Below are 18,785 nucleotides of genomic sequence, written 5' to 3'. Positions count from 1 at the left end.
TCTTAAAGAAGCAATTTCATTGGTGGGGGTGAGGACATTTTAAAAAACTTTTATGTGAGAAGGAGAAACAAAAACCTGATCAACTATGGGTGAGGAGTCTGAGGATTACCTTCAGGTAGAAGTTTAAAGGATACCTTGGTACATACACTTTTCTTGATCTGATACGATGCATCTCTATTTTGGGGGTCACTAGTGACCCTGGCAAAGTCACTCTATGCATCACGACTCTCTTGTGAGTCCCACATCTATCCACAAGAAACCTGTACACATGCTTTGCACCTACAGAGAGTATCATTTAGCAAGATTCTCCCATTTCCACTACCAAGGAGTTGGCCTTTCTTTTCCCAACAGATTTGCGGGGGGGGGGGTCAAACTCTAGCTTGAGGTCAACTTTTGCTTTCTCTGGTGGGAGTCAGGCACTAGTTCTCTGTATCTCCCAATTACAAGAAATACACTTGAAAGCTCTTTTAGGGGTTCCCTTGAAGTCCTCCTACCAGGCTTAAGGTTAGAAAGTTTCACTGCTCCCCATTTCTCCTGTAAATGGAGTGGGTGGGGACTCACAGCATGGCCACACCTTTGTCTTTATAAATGTTATCACAAACTCTCTTACCCCTCTGCCCTTACTTTATGTCCTTGATCCAGCTATTGTGTCAAAGAGTATCAGAGGAAAGAGGCTTACCTTATTCCTTTTGTAAATTCTGCATATTGGTGGGGGCAACTGTCTTACTCTCACTTCGATATCTTAGTTCAGTCATATTATGCCTGAGTTGAAACTGAATCAGGTAGAATCCCACTTTAATAACCAGTCATACTCTCGGATGTCAAAAAGGGATCAGAGAGACCTATGATAATATGCAGAAATACAAAAAGCTCCAAACTCTCATCACACGAGAAATAAAATAAGAGCTTAATACAACGGCAGAGGGAGAGGAAAGTTATTCAGAAAAGTTAGGCTTAAGAACATTATTACAAATGAACATAAAACACTGCTTTTAATTACTTGAAAATCAAGGAAAATTAGAGAAGCATGAAGGAAATAGAGTTGTTTCATCCAAAAAAAAAAAAATTGTTTTAACACACACTGTTTTGTTAGGAAAAAGAAACCTTCCCCTGGTGCTGAGCTCTAAGCAGACTCTCTTTAGGTCCACAGTGAATGCTCTAGATAGTAAAATGCAGACTTTCCTATTTATTTTATTTGAATGTACTGGATTCTGTTAGCAGTTAACTAGTTTAAGGAGTTCAAAGCAGCTTAGTTGAGCTATCACTCTAAGACATGTAGCAGTATTGATGAATCCCATTACACTGTTTGGGAAAGTAGACTGGAGGGTTTATAGGTCCTGCTTCAAAGAACTCAGGAAGTGTTTGGGAATAGGAACATGAAAATTTAATGGACAGAATCATTAGGTTAAACCACCTTCCTCATTGCTTCAATTGCATAATCAGAGTGGGAATCTCTGATTTTCATGTCCAGAGTGATTGTTTCCAGCCAGCTTTGGTGTTATCCAGGGACACCACAGGGGTAGCATGTTGCTTACCCTGGGCCTCAAACATGCGGAGTCCAAGCCGGACTGGGGTGAACTCGCGAGTTTAAGTTTCACAGAATGGAAGACTCAGAGAGCCTCTTACCTTTCCTCCCTGCTTATGGGTTGTATCTCCTATCCAATGAGCTAATCTCTGAGACAAATCTGATGTCCAAAAGTCCCGAGTCTGACACAGTGCCTTACTCATAATCCTTTTTGTCTATTGGGTAAATAAATAAATCATAAATTTACTTGAGCATTGGTAAGAACTTAACATTATTATATGTACTCTGGATAACAGAGTCCGGTGGGGAAAGTCTCACTGTCCTTACTGTCTTCCATGCCAACGCCTACTATTCTCAAGTACTCTCCTTCCCCATCAAAACCTGTTCTGAGGAACATCGTTATTGTAAGTAAGATAAAGAACCTTATAAATTCACTCGCACTAAGGGAAAATAGCCAATAAGCTACTTTGTCTTGAATCACTAAAGCAGGACAAAATCTTATTTGTTTTAAGCTTTGCTGAGCAGATGTACCAAGAAGCAACTGTCTTTATAACATCCTAAGGCAAAACAATTTATTCAATTTATTCAATGATCAATGGCAGAGGTTTTCAAAGCGAAGTCTATGGACTACATCAGATTCACAGGGGATGCTTGGAAAAAACAAGAGATTCCTAGGCCTCCTTCAAGTCTACTGAGTAAATGTTTTTAGGACTGAGGACTAGGGATCAAATGGATTTTTTAATATGGTCTGGCCCATAGGTTATTCTCATGCACACTGAGAACTGCTGTTTTATGGCATGTGATGAATCTCAGTTGAATATTTCTCCAAGTATTTAAAAAGATTCAAAGCTTCTAAACAAGCAAACAAATAAATAAAAAAGCAAAACAGAACAAACAACAATAACAAAACCAACACTGGTGCTGCCCCTGAGACTTACCATGATCCATCTCTCATCACAAGAACAAATGGCCTTCTAGTCTCTGAGTCTGAAAAACGGTCAGGGTCTTCACTTTTCATAACCCAACGGCAACTCTGACACTTCAACACTGGCGATCTAAGGCATCTGAGCCTTGCCACAATCAATATTACATTATCTGCCTGTATGCTGTCAACTCTCAAATATACATCTTTTGTCCAATTTTCTCTCCTTTACTTCAGACTTGTAAATCCAGCTGTTTATTCAACAATTTCCATTGGAGATATAATGGGTATCTCAAATCCAACATCTCCAAAATGTTTTCCCAAACTAGCTTTTCTTGAAGCCCCCCCGCCCCCCTCATTTCAGTTGTATAGGGCAAAAACCTCTGAGTCAAAACCTTGACTCTTCTTTTTCATACAATTAATCTGTTAGGAAATCATGTCTTTACTTTCAAAGAGAATCTGACCTATTTTCTGCTCTGTCTCTTGTCTGTGCCACTAAGATTATTTCAATAGCTTTATAACTTCCAACTGTGTAGTCAAACTTGTTTTCAAATTCCAGTTTTGCCATTGACTACTTATTTGGATCTTGGACAAATTACTTGACCTCTTGGAGACCTTTCTTGTTTATTTTGCTTACTGTTACTTATCAATGCCTGACACATATTTGGAGCTTAATAAATACTTGTTGAGTCAAATAATAAATTTAAAAGAGGTTTAAAATACCAACTAATTTACATAAAATTCTTGATAACATAGTAGACACTAAAATGGTGGCTGCTACTGATTTTTATTACAGATTTGAATTTATTCCTAAGTTTCTGAACTTTGTCATTTCTCAAGTTGAGATTTTAACATATCTCTTATTCTTTCTCCTCCCTAACATAAGGTAAGTCCCAAGATAAAAGCATTTTCTTTGTTTAATGCAGTACGAGCAGCACCTTAAATAGTGCTTAGAACATTAAAAAAGCTCAAGACATACTGACATGAATAAGCAAAAAAGATGGGACGCTGGCTCTTGGATAGAATGACCAGCAAGATATAAGATACATATGTTGTAAACAACCTCTCAAAATGGTATGCTCACTTCCATTCCTCTAGGTTTTTTAAACCTCTAAGTAATGCATTGAAACTTCTAAGTACACATATAACAAGTGCTCAGTAAAAGTTGGTTTCTATCACCATTGCCCATACCACCACCATCATCAGATAGTCATCATTTCATTATCCTTGTTTCTCTAGGAAGCAGTATTCTGGAACACATTAGCTTGCTCTACTACAGTAATGTCCTCACCAAATTTTATTTTATTTTATTTTATTTTATTTTATTTTATTTTATTTTATTTTTGTTTTTATTTTTTATTTATTTTATTTTTAAGATTTTATTTATTTGACACAGAGACAGCGAGAGAGGGAACACAAGCAGGGGGAGTGTGAGAGGGAAGAGCAGGCTACCTGCTGAGCAGGGAACCCGATGCGGGGCTTGATCCCAGAACCCTGGGATCATGACCTGCGCCAAAGGCAGACACTTAACAACTGAGCCACCCAGGTGCCTCCCCTCACCAAATTTTAAATTAAGCTTGTAACTTTGGCTTTTATCGAAAATTTATATTAGAAACATCCATGGGTATCTTCTCAAAAAGTGGTTCTTACAACAATGTTTATTATGTTACTGATCACTCTTTATGGCAAACACATTCAGGAAAATTGATCTCTCATGAACCTGAAAGCATATCTCTAGGGGTATTATTTCCTCACATATTTTTACAGAGCAATTAAAGGTCTCAGCAACATGTGAGATTTTGGAATGTATACAAATTCTTCTGCAAAAGCACTGACAGTCTTTAGATTTGTTACTACTTACTCCAAATGAGCATTTTCTTTTTTTTTTTTATAATTTTGATTTTGTTATATTAGTCACCATACAGTACATCCCCAGTTTTTGATGCAATGTTCCATGATTCATCATTTGCATATAACATCCAGTGCACCATGCGATATGTGCCCTCCTTAATACCCATCACTGGCCTATCAAATGAACATTTTCATAAACAGACCAATAGTTTCTAAACACAGATGTTGACAGATGCTGCCTTAGTTTATGTGTTCCTTTTTCAACAGGGATGTTCAGAGTGGTTATTTCAGAATGGTAAAATTACCATGTCTAAAGTCCAGTGTTCACATTTATAGGTACAGAAATGGAATTTTATCCAAATATTAGAGTTTATAAATATCTAAGGTACCATATAACCAAACTCATAAGAGAATGAGATATAAACGAGGATGGAAGTTTATTAGTTAGCATATCCCCTCCCTCAGGAAGCACTGAATGGGAATTCTAATTATAACCAGAAGGTTATTGGCAGACATAATTTTCAGGCCAAGGTGGTTAGATAGAGGACCCAAATGAATAATGGCCCTAAGATACTGAATACATTTTTTATTCATTGAACAAATATTTCCTGGGGCCAATTATATCCCACATATTATGCTAAGTACCAGAGGGGATACAAAAATAAAAAGATATATTGCCTGCCCTCAAGCAGTTCAGAATCCAGCAGAAAAAGATATGTATACAAATGATCAGAGGACTGTATATATAATTACTCTAATGGCAGTAAATGAGCCACAATAGAGATGAGGACATAAATAAGGACAATGGCATTAACCATGTGTATAGGGAACAGACTGAGAGAAAAATTTGGGTCAAAGAATCATCAGACTTTAATTACTATGGGAGATACCACTGGGGTTTCTGCCAAGTTCATAGTGGTTTCCTTATCAGACTTTCTTATCCACAGGGGTGGATTTCAGCAGCCTCGTTTTTACCATGTAAGCCTACTCTCTTAGTTGAGGTTGACCAGTCCAGGATTAACTACCCCAGATTGACTGGACAAGATAAAAATGTGGAGTTATTGGGTAGCCTATATTCCCTCTGGTTTTCTCTGAGAAACAGAGAAAGCTGATCTGGCTGAGAGAAAAGAATGAAAGGAACAGGCAGAGAGAAGCAACAATGAAAGATGGAAAGAAACTCCATTGAACTATTAATTTATATGGCCCAACTACATTCTTGTCCTTGGATTCTATGAGAATCACTGTACCTTTGTAACAAATTCCTCCTTTTTCCTCAGCTGGGTTAAGTTGGTTTCCATTAATTGAAATCAGAGTCTTAACTAATAAAGTGATTGATTCAAGGTGAGAGATGGAGAAGACGGAAGGACCTCATTGGTGATACTGAGGAGATGGTGGTGTTTTCACAGTAGGGGATAGGAAGGAGAATCTAGAGAAAGTTTGGGATGGGTGAGATAATGAGTTCAGCTTTATACGTGTATGGTTTGAGATGTTTGTAGAATATCCAAGTGGGCATAACTAGTATGCAGTTAGAACTCAGGAGGAGTCTCATAGGATGGGATGAATATGTGAAAGTCAACAGCCTTTAGGGTAAGGTCACTTGTGAATGATATCACAACAGCGTGGGTTTAGAATGAAAAGGGAGCCATTGAATGAGCCCTGGGAGCACCAATATTTGAGGATGGGCATAAGAAAGGAATCTTATAGAGTAGCAGCCAAGGACAAATGAGGTCAACTGGTGGAGTAAGTCCACAGAAACAGGCCATGAGTGATTAAGAATGAGGGAGTGGTCAACAATGTTACAGCCTCCAAGAAGTCAAACACTATGAGGACTGAAACTTGCCTATTGGATTTTGATAGTAGATAATTGTTGGTGACATCAGCAAGATCATTTTCAGTGGCATAATGGGGGGGACAAAATCCAAATTTCCAGGAAAGAAGAACAAATGAGAAGCATAGTTGCCAGATGTGGAGTAAATGGAAGGTGAGATGGTAAGTTATGCTAGTCTTTGTAAAAACTTGATTGCGAAAAGAGTTGTGGAATGGTAGAGAGTAGGTCATCTCAAGGTGAATGGAGAGAAAGAGGCATCTACGTGGCAAACAGACCAGGTATTAATGTTGGCTGGTCAGGGTACCCTCTTCTCAGGAGAGTGCTGGAGATCCACAGTATATGCCAGGCTTGCACAAAAAAACAAAAAACAAACCAAAAAAAAAAAAACCAAAACTGGAAGAATCCAATTTCCTTTCTTAGGAATTTGATCTAGAACATAGAAGGAAAACCTATCATTTAGCAGTGGAGAAGTTAAATGATGCCATGGAGCTGTTAACAGGCAGGAAATAGAACTGATGTAAGAGAAAAAGCAGATGCTGCCTTATGAATGGGAGGAAAAGAAGGAGAGACCATGCAACTTGCTGCAAAGAAAAAGTTGCAAACAGTCAATGCCCAGAGATGCTGGTTTCTGACACAATATTCAGTTCCTGTTCTAGGGCTTATAAATCACCTCAACAAATACCTTTTCTCCTTGAGCTAGTGTAAATGGGTCTCTTTCCCTTCAACAAAATGAGGCAAATCAACTCTAAGATGTCCTTTCAAAATATTTGAAAACATCTGTTATATTCTAGGCTGTATCATCTCAGAAGAGACAATCAAGTTGCGTGGTTAAGAGATGCATTTAGATTTAGATAGTGAGGCCTGCCTAAATCCAAATCCTGACTCTGCCTAAATCCTGACTGCCAATTATGCTCTATGTGAGCTTGAGTGTAGCTTCTGTGGAGGGAGGTGTTTTCATCAGTAAAGTAAGAAAAATTATTTATATGAAATAGTATAGTTTCAGTTTCTGACAACAGAAAGTTCAATATATACCAATGATTTTTGTGTTATTATGAGCTTACAACTAACTATATTAGGTAGGAAGCCTTTTCTCTATCTTAAATTTGTTTTCTTTTTTTTTTTAGCTTTAATGAGCAACCAAGTACATATTCAGCCTCTTCACACTTTATATATTAGCATACTGATATTTGCATTGTGCTTGGAATGATTAATATTAAAAAGCTTAAATCTCTCTAGCTTATTCTTATTAGTTGCCTTTTCTAGATCTTTTCTAGAAATGCAGTTAAATGGAGGGTATACTTTATTTAATATGGTATTTAAATTACATATATAATGGTGACTCAATTTTATATAAAGAAACTATCTAAATTATTTATTCACTCATTCATTCATTTTACTCAACAAATATTTATCGTCATTCTCCTAGGTACAAAGTGCAGTTAGGTGCTACATGTGAAGATTTGCGAGGCACTGAGATTTAAGAGGTTACACCTAATAAGAGAGATAGATGAATTCAAATCACAGAATTAAAGAGCTAAAACGTGTCTTATACAAAGATACACATCTTCCTCGACTCACAATTGGGTTACATCCCAATAAACCCACCATAAGTTGAAAATATAAGTTGGGAATCCATTTGATACACCTAATCTACCAAGCATCACAGCTTCACCTAGCCTACCTTAAACATGCTCAGAATGTTACTGAATTCAGGTCCAATCTGTTCACCACACGACACCACTTGGGCTTGAGGTGTCTTCAGTTAACATAGGCCAGGTCCTTCAAGTTCCCTGAGAAACTCTAAACAGAATTGATTGCTATAAACTTACCGTGTGCTTAGGGGCTGATGTGCAGGAATGTACTAATTATAATATAGTCCTACTACAAATACCTCCCTGTCAACTGTTTCCTTCCATAACCTTACAGAACTAAAGGGAAAAGGATATTGTCTAGAGTCTAAGTAGTTCCTGCTGAATTGGGACACTGGAGGGAGGTCATGGAGTGAAACAACTGGACTTATTTTAGAAAATAATTTGTACCCTTGCTAGGTGAGGACTTAAAAGCTGGGAACTGTCTCTTAGCAGTTCCCTCCCATTTACAGCACCCCTTAGCTATGCAAATCATAATCCACTTGATGAACATATACACGCCAACTCCTATTATAAGTACTATTAAGCTCATTTTAGTAGTAAAATAAATAGCATAAAAAGCTGAAGTAAGTTTGTGGAATCCATGTTCCACTGACTCACATGTCCACGAGGAAGTTTCAGGTTGTGTTTCTGATTCCTCAAGTGGGGCTCGCTTCACGCATCTGTGATGTATCCAAGGTTTCACCCCAGCCAACTTAAGAGATGATTAGGTAGTCACTAATATGTCATGTGGTCCCATCCACTTCACAGCAAGTTGATCAAGTCCCGGTTCCCTCCAGGTCCTGAGTAGCATCTGATCACCAGAGATGAAGGGGTGCAGTGGTTCATCAGGTAACTGGACTTAGTGGAAACAAATTCATGCATACTATTTAATATTTAACTTAAATTTTGAACATATCCTATAACATTTAATTCATGATTGATTTCAGAGCACAGGGAGGTCACAACTCTAGCCCGGAGAGGTCTCCCATACACAATTTCAAAAGGGCTTAATTTCAGCCTGCTTTGGGGAGCTGCCCTTATCCTGAGCAGTGCAAAGGGAATGTTTAATCCCAAGTTAAGCAGGCCTCTTGACAAATTTTAGCTATAGTTTTTATCAAGGTGTGATTCATTTTTCCAATCTTTCCCATAGTTTGAGGCCTCCAGGAGGAGTGTAGTCTCTGTGTTATTAAGTCCCCATTCTTTAGCTTGTTTTTTGTCTCTTGCAGTATACTTGGGATACCTGGAGAGATCTATATGAGGATTCAGAGTACCCCAAAAATAGTTTCTTTACCAGCCTGCTAGCTGATTTCCTTTAATTACATGGGTTTCCCCTCTTTGATGTCCTGGATGATTGCCACCTTAGATGTCTGTTGTATGGCCTCCAGTAGAGCTAAAATTTCCATAGAGTGCTTAATATACTTATTTTTAGATATCAGCAGTCCCTGCTCCTTCCAAATGGCACTATAAGCATGCACTATCAAAAAGTATGGTGAGAGTCAGTGTATATAATTACTTTCTTACCAGCAGACAAAAGGAGGTGCCCTCATTAGGGCAATGATTTTAGCCTTCTGTTCCTGGGGGCAGTTCCTTGACCTCAATTATCTCCAAGAGTCACCACAGCACATCCAGCCTACAGATGCCCTTGTTCTATAAAGCTCCTTTCATCCATAAAGAATTTCCAATCCAGGTGCTTTAAAGCCTGCTCTATAAGGTAAGTGCACAATGTCTAAACAATCATATTCAAGATGATCATTGGGATCAGGAAGCAGAGTTGCTGCATTTAAAGCAGAAGTAAATTTCACATTAAGTTTAGCAAGTAGAATTGCTTGATATTTCCCCATTTTGCCAACAGTAAGACAAAATCCACCTTCTGTTTCAACACAGTAGCACTTAATGAGGCACATAGACGTTATAGGTTGGCCAGGTGTGAACTTTTCAACATCCTGTAAAACATCACAAGCTACAGCGACTGCTTGGAGGCAGGGTGGTCTTCCTTTGTTCCAACTGTTTTGAAAAATAGGCTACAGGTTGGGGAAGATACCCCAGCATTTGGATTAATACTCCTAATCCAATGCCTTGTCTTTCATGCACATGTAATTTAAAGGGGTGTCTTTAGATCAGGCAACCTCAAACAGGGGCTGATAGGAGAATTTCTTTTATAGTGTCAAAGGCTCTCTGGCACTTTTTTGTTCAAATTAGATGCTCAGCATCCAATTCTTTTAATACTTCATATAAAGGCTGAACTATCAGTCCATAATTTGGAATCCAAATAGGATGGAATCCAGCTATGCCTAGGGACCCCTGTAATTGGTGCCTGGTGGTGGGTGCCTTGAGCTTACTAAGAGTCTCATTCCTGTCAGGCAATAAGCTTCCCTGCCCTTGTGTTAGGCCGAAGTCCAGATGAGTTATGTCTTGTTCTCAAATTTGCACTTGAGGGGGATTACTTTGTATCCACAGTCAGTCAAATGATTTACTAAGAGGATGGTATTCTCTAAATATCTTTCATAAGTAGGACTAACCACCAGTAGATCATTGACATTCTGCAAGAGGACTTCCTCTATCAACTGAAAAGTCCTCAAGTCTCTGGACAGTAATTCCTCCAAAGTAGTAGGGGAGTTCTTAAACCTCTCAGATAAAACTGTCCAACAATACTAGTGGGAGGTTTCAGTATCTGGTTCCTACCATTCAGGAGCAAATAGCAATTGGGTCTTCTCATCTATCAGAATACAGAAGAAGGCATTTTTCAAAACAAGACCGAGTACCAGTCATATCTCCCGGGTGTAGCAGTTGGGAGAGTGTCTGGATAGTACACAATTGGATGTCTTTCTTGTACCATATCATTAATAGCCCAGAGGTCTTGCACAAAACAGTACTCAGAAGAACACGACTATTTTTAATAGGAGTTTTATAGGGAGACCTGAAGGTCTGATGAGCCAATACTTAAAAAATTTTTGGAGGATTGGCTATATGCCTCCAAGAGCCTACATTTTCAAAGGATATTGTTTTTTATTTGGCATCTTCTTTCAACATGATGGAAATAGGTTCCACATTCTTAGCTTTATCTGGTTTCCCATCTTCCCATACAGCCCTACTCACTTGTTTGTAGATCTCAGGTGGGAATAGGTCAGCAGTCAAAGCCTCATCTCCCAGCAATCTTAAAGCTTGTCCAGGAGGCACCTGGAGTCTTCACTGCTTTTTTTTTCCTGGAGAAAAAGTGACTTGAGCATTCAATTTATAGAGCAAGTCTCAATCAACTAAGGTGATGGGACACTCAGGCATGTACAAAAATCTGTCATAGTTTCTGATCTCCTGATTTATATTTCATAGCTTGCAGAAAGGCTTTTTGTTGTAGTGCCTAGTAATCCACATTATGGAGACTTTTCTACTGGAACTTTTTGCTATTTTAGTATTGCTAACTGAATAGGTGGCTCCAGAGTCTACTAAAAGTTCATTAATTGACTCCCTACTGTCAATGTTACCCTGGGATGTGGGAATGTTTCCTGTGGGAAAATTACTATTGGCTTATTTAAATCAATGGGAGTCCCTGGGCCCCTTCTTTCTTCATCAGAGCCTGCATCTTGTTTGATCATTTGATACTTCCTTTCCTTCCCGTCCTTGGCCTTTTTATTCTTTCTTCATTTAGGGCCACTCTTCTTCTAGTGTCCTTCTTTCTTACAGTAAGCATATTGGTTTTCAACTAAAGGACCTCCCTTATTTTTCCAAAGAGCCCCAAATTTGTGAGAGACACCCAGGGCTTCCACAAAGACAGTGGCCTGTCTTTTTGCATCTTCTCTTTTTTGGTGTCTATTCCCTGCCATAGTATACTTTGAATGCTATTATTCACCAGCTATGATGGATTCGTTCTTATGCTTCATCCAACTTTTGCAGTTTTCTTTTAATGTCAGGAGCACTCTCTCTGATAAAGGTCACATTAATCATCCGAATATTTTCAGGTGCCTTAGGCATGTGTATACTTTTGGTATGTTTGGTGAATGTGCTCCGAGAACTCAAAGGGATCCTCAGTAGATTTTTATTGGAGTTCCTGTATTTTATTAAGGCTTCTTTTGTTTAGGAACCCCCTTGCTGACACCAACCAAAACACATTTCTTGTAGTAATGAAATCCAGGCATTCCCCTGTCATTGGGATCCCAAATTGGTTCCATCAAGGGAACTACAACATCAGCCTGGGAAGTCCATTGGCTCTTCTGTAATGGAGCCCGCATGCCTCTTCACAAGCCTTCTCTATCAGCAATCATTTCTCATTGACCATAAGAAGCATATTTAAGAGTTTGAATATCTGCCTAAGAGGGTTAGTGAGTTGCAAATATTGAGGTGAGTAGCTCAGTCATTTCAAGGGGATCAGCCTGTTAGGAAGGATCATTGTTCCTCCAATTCAACAGATCTGAAGTAGAAAAGGGACTATAAGTCCATAAGTATCTGGCCAGTTGTCCATGCTGTTTTATACCACCAACAGGGAACTGGTCTGCTCTGGCTGGAATTGCTCCTAGCCAAACTGAGTCCCTCGCCATCTTATAAAGGCAGACTACTCCAGGCCCTGGTGCTTCCCTGGTATCCTATTGAGGAGGAGCTAAAGCCCCAGCAGTTTCCAGAAGCTAAAGTGTTTCAGCCAGAGGAGATGGAACATTGGCTGGAAGGGCAGGTAAAGGATTTAGAGCTTATAACATCATCCTGTCTTCTCCCTTCCTTAAATTGCCCCATCTTCTTATAGTACCATGGGAATAGTCTTCTTTCCTGGTTTCTGTACCGTCAGCTTAGACCCTTCCCTTTTAGTCTCCTCCTGATAGAGGAATCTCGTCATCTATGCCAGCTCTCTGGCAATACAACTTCAATTGCAAAGCAGTATGGTAATTCAAGAAACTGTTTAAAATCCATTGTTCACAGATTTCATTGTATATTTTGTGTCCATACTGTGTCACAATAAAAGATTATTTCCTTGGACATGGATGAATAACTAAAATTGGGCTATTTCTTCAAAATGCACCCAAACAGCCTGTCAAAGTCAAACAGACATTAAATTTCCCATGACTATCATACAATCACAAAAGAGCTGCTTACCTGACAAACCAAAACCAAATTGGTATAAAGTCCAACAACTATTTTTACTAGCCAGGTACTTCAAACAACAGAAACAAACAGCAAAGAAAGGGAGTTCCAGTTGTACACACTGGAGCAGCAACCCCCCAGTATTTGAGTCAGAGGTTGGCTCCTTACTCCTATAGAAAGCTGGGGCCACCTACACTGACCTCAGAAATGAAGGGAGGATCCCTGGTTAAAAGCAGTTCTGGAAGTTGCTAGGGACCATTCCCAAAGTATTCCCAACACTGGGCTAGCTGACCATGAGCAACACCTCTCCTGGCAGGCTCGCCAAAATTGTTACCAAACCTAAGTCCTATCTGTTCACCACACAACAGGCCAACAAGTCAAGAAACAAGGTGTTGGGGCAGGAAAAGCAACTTTATTTGAAAAAGCCAGCTGAGATGATGGCAAACTAATGTCCCAAAAAATCAACTTTCCTTCTCATGTAAGCAGGAGTTTTTAAAGGGGGAGAGAAGTGGAGGTGGGGAGTGGACCAGCTACAGCTACCACTCAGGCTTGAGCAAACATTCAGGTGTCTTTAGTTAGGTTTAGTAGGTTAAGTTCTTCAAGTTTCTTAAGACGCTTAAAACAGAATTGATTGCTAGAAACTTATCACATGCTTAGGGGTTGACATGGAGGAATGCGATTAGTTTAGTCCGTTAGAAGAACACTTACATTAGCCTACAGTTGGGTGAAATCATCTAACACAAAGACTATTTTATAATAAAGTGTTGAGTATCTCCTGTAATTTGCTAAATACTGTACTGAAAGTGAGAAACTGCTTGTATGGCTACAGAATGGCTGTTAATGATATCAGTCATAAACCCTCCTGATTGCCTGGCTGCCTGGGAGCTGCAGCTCACTGCTCCTGCCTACCATCATGAGACAGGATTGTCCCAGAAGTGTATTGCTTTTGCACGTTGTAAAGCTGAAAAATCATAAGTCAAACCATCACGAGTTAAGGACTGTCTGTAATTAATCCCACATTTCTAATTTACAAATGGGAAAACTGAGACACAGTGAAGATAAGAAGTAATGCAGGAATTGGGATCTGGATAGTCCAAATCCTAGCTCAGTTCTTTTTCCACTATTTCATCCAATATAATGAAGTATGAAGCAAGAGCTATTATACGTATAGGGTTCTAATAAAGGAATAACACATTCTAACCAAATGAGAGAAGGGGGAGTATTGGAATTTATGTGTGATGACACAGTAGGAGGTAGCCCTGCAGGCAGAGGGGAAAGTGCAAGCAAAGGCACAGAAGTATGGAAGAGAGCAGGTGTGGTCCCATGGCCTGGAGAAGGTGGCTTGTGGAGATAGGCGATGGGAGCTGATACTGGACAGGAGGAGGCCAGATCCCAAGTAGATGTATTGCTAGTCCAAGGAATCTATGCTTTACTATTTAGGGGCTTTTTATTTTTTATTTTAGGAATTTATAACTTGATGGGATCTGTTTCAGAGAAGATAACTCAGGTGGCATGGGTGAAAGATGGCTGGGAGAGGCAGAACAAAGCCACCCAAGAGCTACCAAGACAGCTCAGGTGAGGAATGGTCTGTGGTGGCAGAAGCAATAGAGGGGAGGGGTGGGGGAGGCTCTGCAGAGAAGCAAAATTAAGAAAATGCAGATATTGAACAATAAGACATGGTTATACTAATGATGGTTTTAGTTACAACTATTTTGGATAGTTTTGTTTTAGCAATAAATGGATAGAATTGTTGTCATTAAAACAATCAGATATATTTTGAAGTTTTGGTAGTTAAAATAACATGACAAGGTGTTTTTCAAAATATTTTAACAAGGTCAAGAAACCAGCTTTCAAAACTAGGCCAAATATCTTCCCTGATGGGACCTCTTTGCCTTTCACAATCACTTAAGCAGAATTGACGGCTCGGTCTTCTATGGTAGTTGACATGTTTGTTATTATAGTAAGCATTTGTATAAACATCTATTTACCCTAATCTATTTTAATCTCCTTGAGAATAGGAATATGATTTTATTTTGTTTTTCTAGTGTCTAACATAGTTCTTCATCTGCACAGATTACCAAAGCCTTCTGTGTACTTTTCTTCCCTAGGTACTGGGCAAGATCCTTTAATTGACTTAGTTAAGGACACGCCCAATCAGAACATCAACCTGTATTCATTTCTCCATCTTTTTTTTATAAGGATTGAAAAATTCCTTGATAAATAAAATCCATATGTTCTCGGTCCACAAAATCACTTTCCCATGCCAGCAAAACACATGTGTCAAAACTGGAAATGTGTGGGGGTCTGAAATGACTTGTTGTTAGTGAACCTACCCTCGTCCTAAAATATTATCACTTCCTTTTCTGTGGTAAGAGTCTTTAAACCTTGGGTGCCTGGGTAGTGCAGTCGTTAAGCATCTGCCTTCGGCTCAGGGCGTGATCCCTGCGTTCTGGGATCGAGTCCCACATCGGGCTCCTCCGCTGGGAGCCTGCTTCTTCCTCTCCCACTCCCCTGCTGTGTTCCCTCTGTCGCTGGCTGTCTCTCTGTCAAATAAATAAATAAAATCTTTAAAAAAAAAAAGAGTCTTTAAACCTTATATTTTGGAATCTTTCCTGTAAGTGAGGCCAACCACTTCAGTCTGTAGTTTGTAGAATTATAAAACAGCCCACGGTTATTGAAAGCTTACCATGTATAGGTACTCTTCTAAGCACTTTCCTTACAATCCTCACTACAACCTTTTTGAATATAACCTCTTATTCTCCCATTTTATAGATGAGGAACTGAAAAACAGAGATATTCAATAACTTGGTTAAGGTCATACAACAGTAAGGAGTAAAGCCAGAACTCCATCTTAGCAGTGTAAATTTTGAGCCTGTCCTCTCAAACAATCCACAACATTGTCTTTCATTGAATCCTTACTCTTAAAATTGAAAGTCTAAATATTTACCAGTTTTGAGTCTTCTGGAATTTCTCTGGTTCTCTACTATCTCCAAAATTTGCCAGGCATTATGAAATCATAGTAAATATTTTTAGCAAACTGAATGAATTCACCAGAGTTAATGGCGCTAAACTCATTCAATATGACAGAAAGTTCTAGTATATTCTTCTCTTCTATCTGTTACCCTTTCCAGTTTGTACAGCATTTCATTGACTGAGATATCTCAGTCTAAATGCTATTCTTTCTGTGAATCCTCCTCTAGAACCCCAGGCAGATTTGGGCAATTTAGTTACATTTCCCTTGGATTTCATACCCCTATTACTGTAATTACTTTAACATATTTAATTATATAGTTTATATTTATTTATTTGCATGCCTATCTTCTTACTGGACTATCAACCTCTTGACAAGAGCAATTATATTGCATCATTGTAAAAGGCTCAGCATTTGGAATAATGCTTGACACGTGGCAGCTGCTCGAGAAATATTCCTGACAGAAATTAAAGGAAAGCAAAACAGGTCCTGAGAAACTGTTTCCTCTGTCTGCAAGTTAATATGACACTATTATCCCCAAGGAATCAAGCTTTTATTCTTTTCTTATTAGTCTTCTTTAAACAAACAAGCAGAAAACAAAAACACAAATAAAGCAGTCTTTTTTCTTGCTTCAGAATGTTTTTTCACACCTTAGTTCATTTTGGTCTAAAGCAGGGGTTCCTCCATCTATTCCAGGAGGTTTGTGCCACTGTTTTAAAATTGTCTTGGTTATGTGCCCCATCTCTCATCTTTAATTTATATCCTTTTCAGTCGGAGCCCATCAGAAAAGCTGTTTGTGTAGCCACACTTCTCCTTCCGTATGGCTTTCTTTTCTTACTCATCTGGGTGATACACTATTGTAGTGTCAGCAATTTCTTTCCGATAGTTTCCCAACTTTCTTGGTCCACTCTCTTCCCTCTCCCAACTATATTTCATTGAATTCTATTTAATTTTCTTTGAAGTTTTTGAAATCTGCCTTCTCAAAAATATAAGCATAATGACCAGTGACTCCCTTCATTGGTAATGTACATGATAATGTCATGTACCTTGTGAGGCTTGAACTCATAACCCTAAGATCAAGAGTTGCATGGTCCACTGACTGAATCAGCCAGGTGCCCCTCATATACATTTTTATTTCCATATCTTTAACCAGCATAGGACGGAACTAAAGTTAGAAAAATTTAGTGAAGTGCTCTAGGTGAGACATCTAAGTGGTAGGGAATTGCTTTAAAATCAGGCTGTCTGATGGTAAAGCATGCACTCTTTTCTTCTTTTTAAGATTTTATTTATTTATTCGACAGGATAGAGACAGCCAGTGAGAGAGGGAACACAAGCAGGGGGAATGGGAGAGGAAGAAGCAGGCTCCCAGGGGAGCAGGGAGCCCGATGCGGGGCTCAATTCCAGGACCCTGGGATCACTCCCTGAGCCGAAGGCAGACACTTAATGACTGAGCCACCCAGGCACCCCTTAATCCTTGTTACACAGTGCATGCTCTTAAGTTCTATATGAGGTGCCACAGGCCTTGACAGCCCCATTGCCTAATATAAACCTGAGTGCAAGCTGCCTAAGGCCAGTCAGGTGGTACCTAGCAGAACTGGAATTAGAAGCAAAGTTTCTGACTACTGGTTCAGTGCTCTTTCTACTATGTCTTGACATTCTCCATTACTGGGATTAGGTAGATAAAACAGAAATTTGATTGATACTTTATATTATATTTTGAAGGATTAGAATGAATTTTGAGTGTGGAAGGATATACTTCTGCTAGATCCAAACACTGTCTTGGGAAAAGATTAACCTCTCATCCTTTACTCCCTGTCTTCCTTCACATGGACTGGTAATAATTGGTATGTTTCATAAAACGCTTTGCTGATGTAATCCTAAAATTGTAGGCAGGTGGCACCATCAGTGGTTCCTTTTCTGGAGTCACTTTCAATGCATGCTCCCTCCCATTTTTCCCCTTCTGCCTTCATAATAAAAATAGCATTTGTAGAGAAAATGAGAATTAAGGGAAATTTTGCACAAACTCTTGTTCAGGAATTTTCTCTGAAGTGTTTTTTAAGAAAGCAAGTTTTGCTAGGGAATACAGTTTAGTCTACTGACTCCTTTTAGTTACATGGGCTTTGTCTTACATTCTTCTTCATCTTTCTACTCCTTCAGTAACAGTTGTCTAGCCTTTACTCATATCCAGTTCTCTTAGCATCTATCCATTATCTCATATAATGGTCCTTCCAATGTTTGAAGAGTGTTAACATGAATCACTAAGTCTTCTATCCCTAGATTAAACTTCACAGTTGTTATAGGATGGTACAGATGAAAGGCTGGAGGTTTAAGAGTCAATGACCTGGCTCTGTCACTTATTAACTGTACTACCTTGGTCAAGGCACTTAATGCCTTTCAACTTCAGCACTGCCCTCTATAAAAATGGATATAATAACATTTATCTCATAGGATGATTATGGGGATCAAAATCAATATTAGAGAATATATTAAAGGTGTGAATACTATGAATTGGCATATAAATGTGATCATGGCTGTCCTGCCCCTGCTCACAGTCCAGTTGTTAAACTGGAATAAAGCACTTCAGAATGGGGCTGATCTATAAAGGTTATAGGGAGGTAATTTGCTTTCTCAGTGAAAACGCTGTTCTTTAGTATGTCTAAAGTGGCATCAGATGTTGCGAGTAGCTATACTGGGTCATCTTAAACCTGTGATCAACTAAAATACCCAGATCTTTTTCATAGCTTGCCTCCACTTTGCTCAAATGCAATCATGGTATTTGCCTTAGATGCAGGAATTAAGCTTTGTGCCAGTTAAATTTCACGCTGTTGGTCTTGGCCCAATGCTTGAATATGTTGAAGATATTTAGAATATTGGGTGATTCTTCTGGATGAGCTCCGTTATCCTGCTCTGCAACATCTGCAAATAGATCAATTTTCTTTTCAATATTCTTTGCCTATTGCCTGCATAAGGGATAGATTTGTCCTCTACTTTTC

General features: G+C 39.0%; 1 long non-coding RNA gene across 1 annotated transcript in view; it reads right to left on the bottom strand.

Annotated features, from left to right (window-relative positions):
- LOC123001584 (uncharacterized) overlaps nucleotides 1-18,785 on the bottom strand; it is a 218,432-nt gene that overhangs the window by 185,074 nt on the left and 14,573 nt on the right. Inside the window, exons 2-3 of the long non-coding RNA XR_008960489.1 lie at nucleotides 10,854-10,960; nucleotides 8,376-8,615 (exon numbers count right to left, since the gene is read on the bottom strand). This is a non-coding gene — a long non-coding RNA (uncharacterized LOC123001584). The remainder of the gene's footprint in view (nucleotides 1-8,375; nucleotides 8,616-10,853; nucleotides 10,961-18,785) is intronic.

This window comes from Ursus arctos, unplaced genomic scaffold, assembly GCF_023065955.2.
Source record: "Ursus arctos isolate Adak ecotype North America unplaced genomic scaffold, UrsArc2.0 scaffold_2, whole genome shotgun sequence".
Lineage (NCBI taxonomy): Eukaryota > Metazoa > Chordata > Mammalia > Carnivora > Ursidae > Ursus > Ursus arctos.
This window is presented reverse-complemented; position numbering and strand designations above follow the sequence as displayed.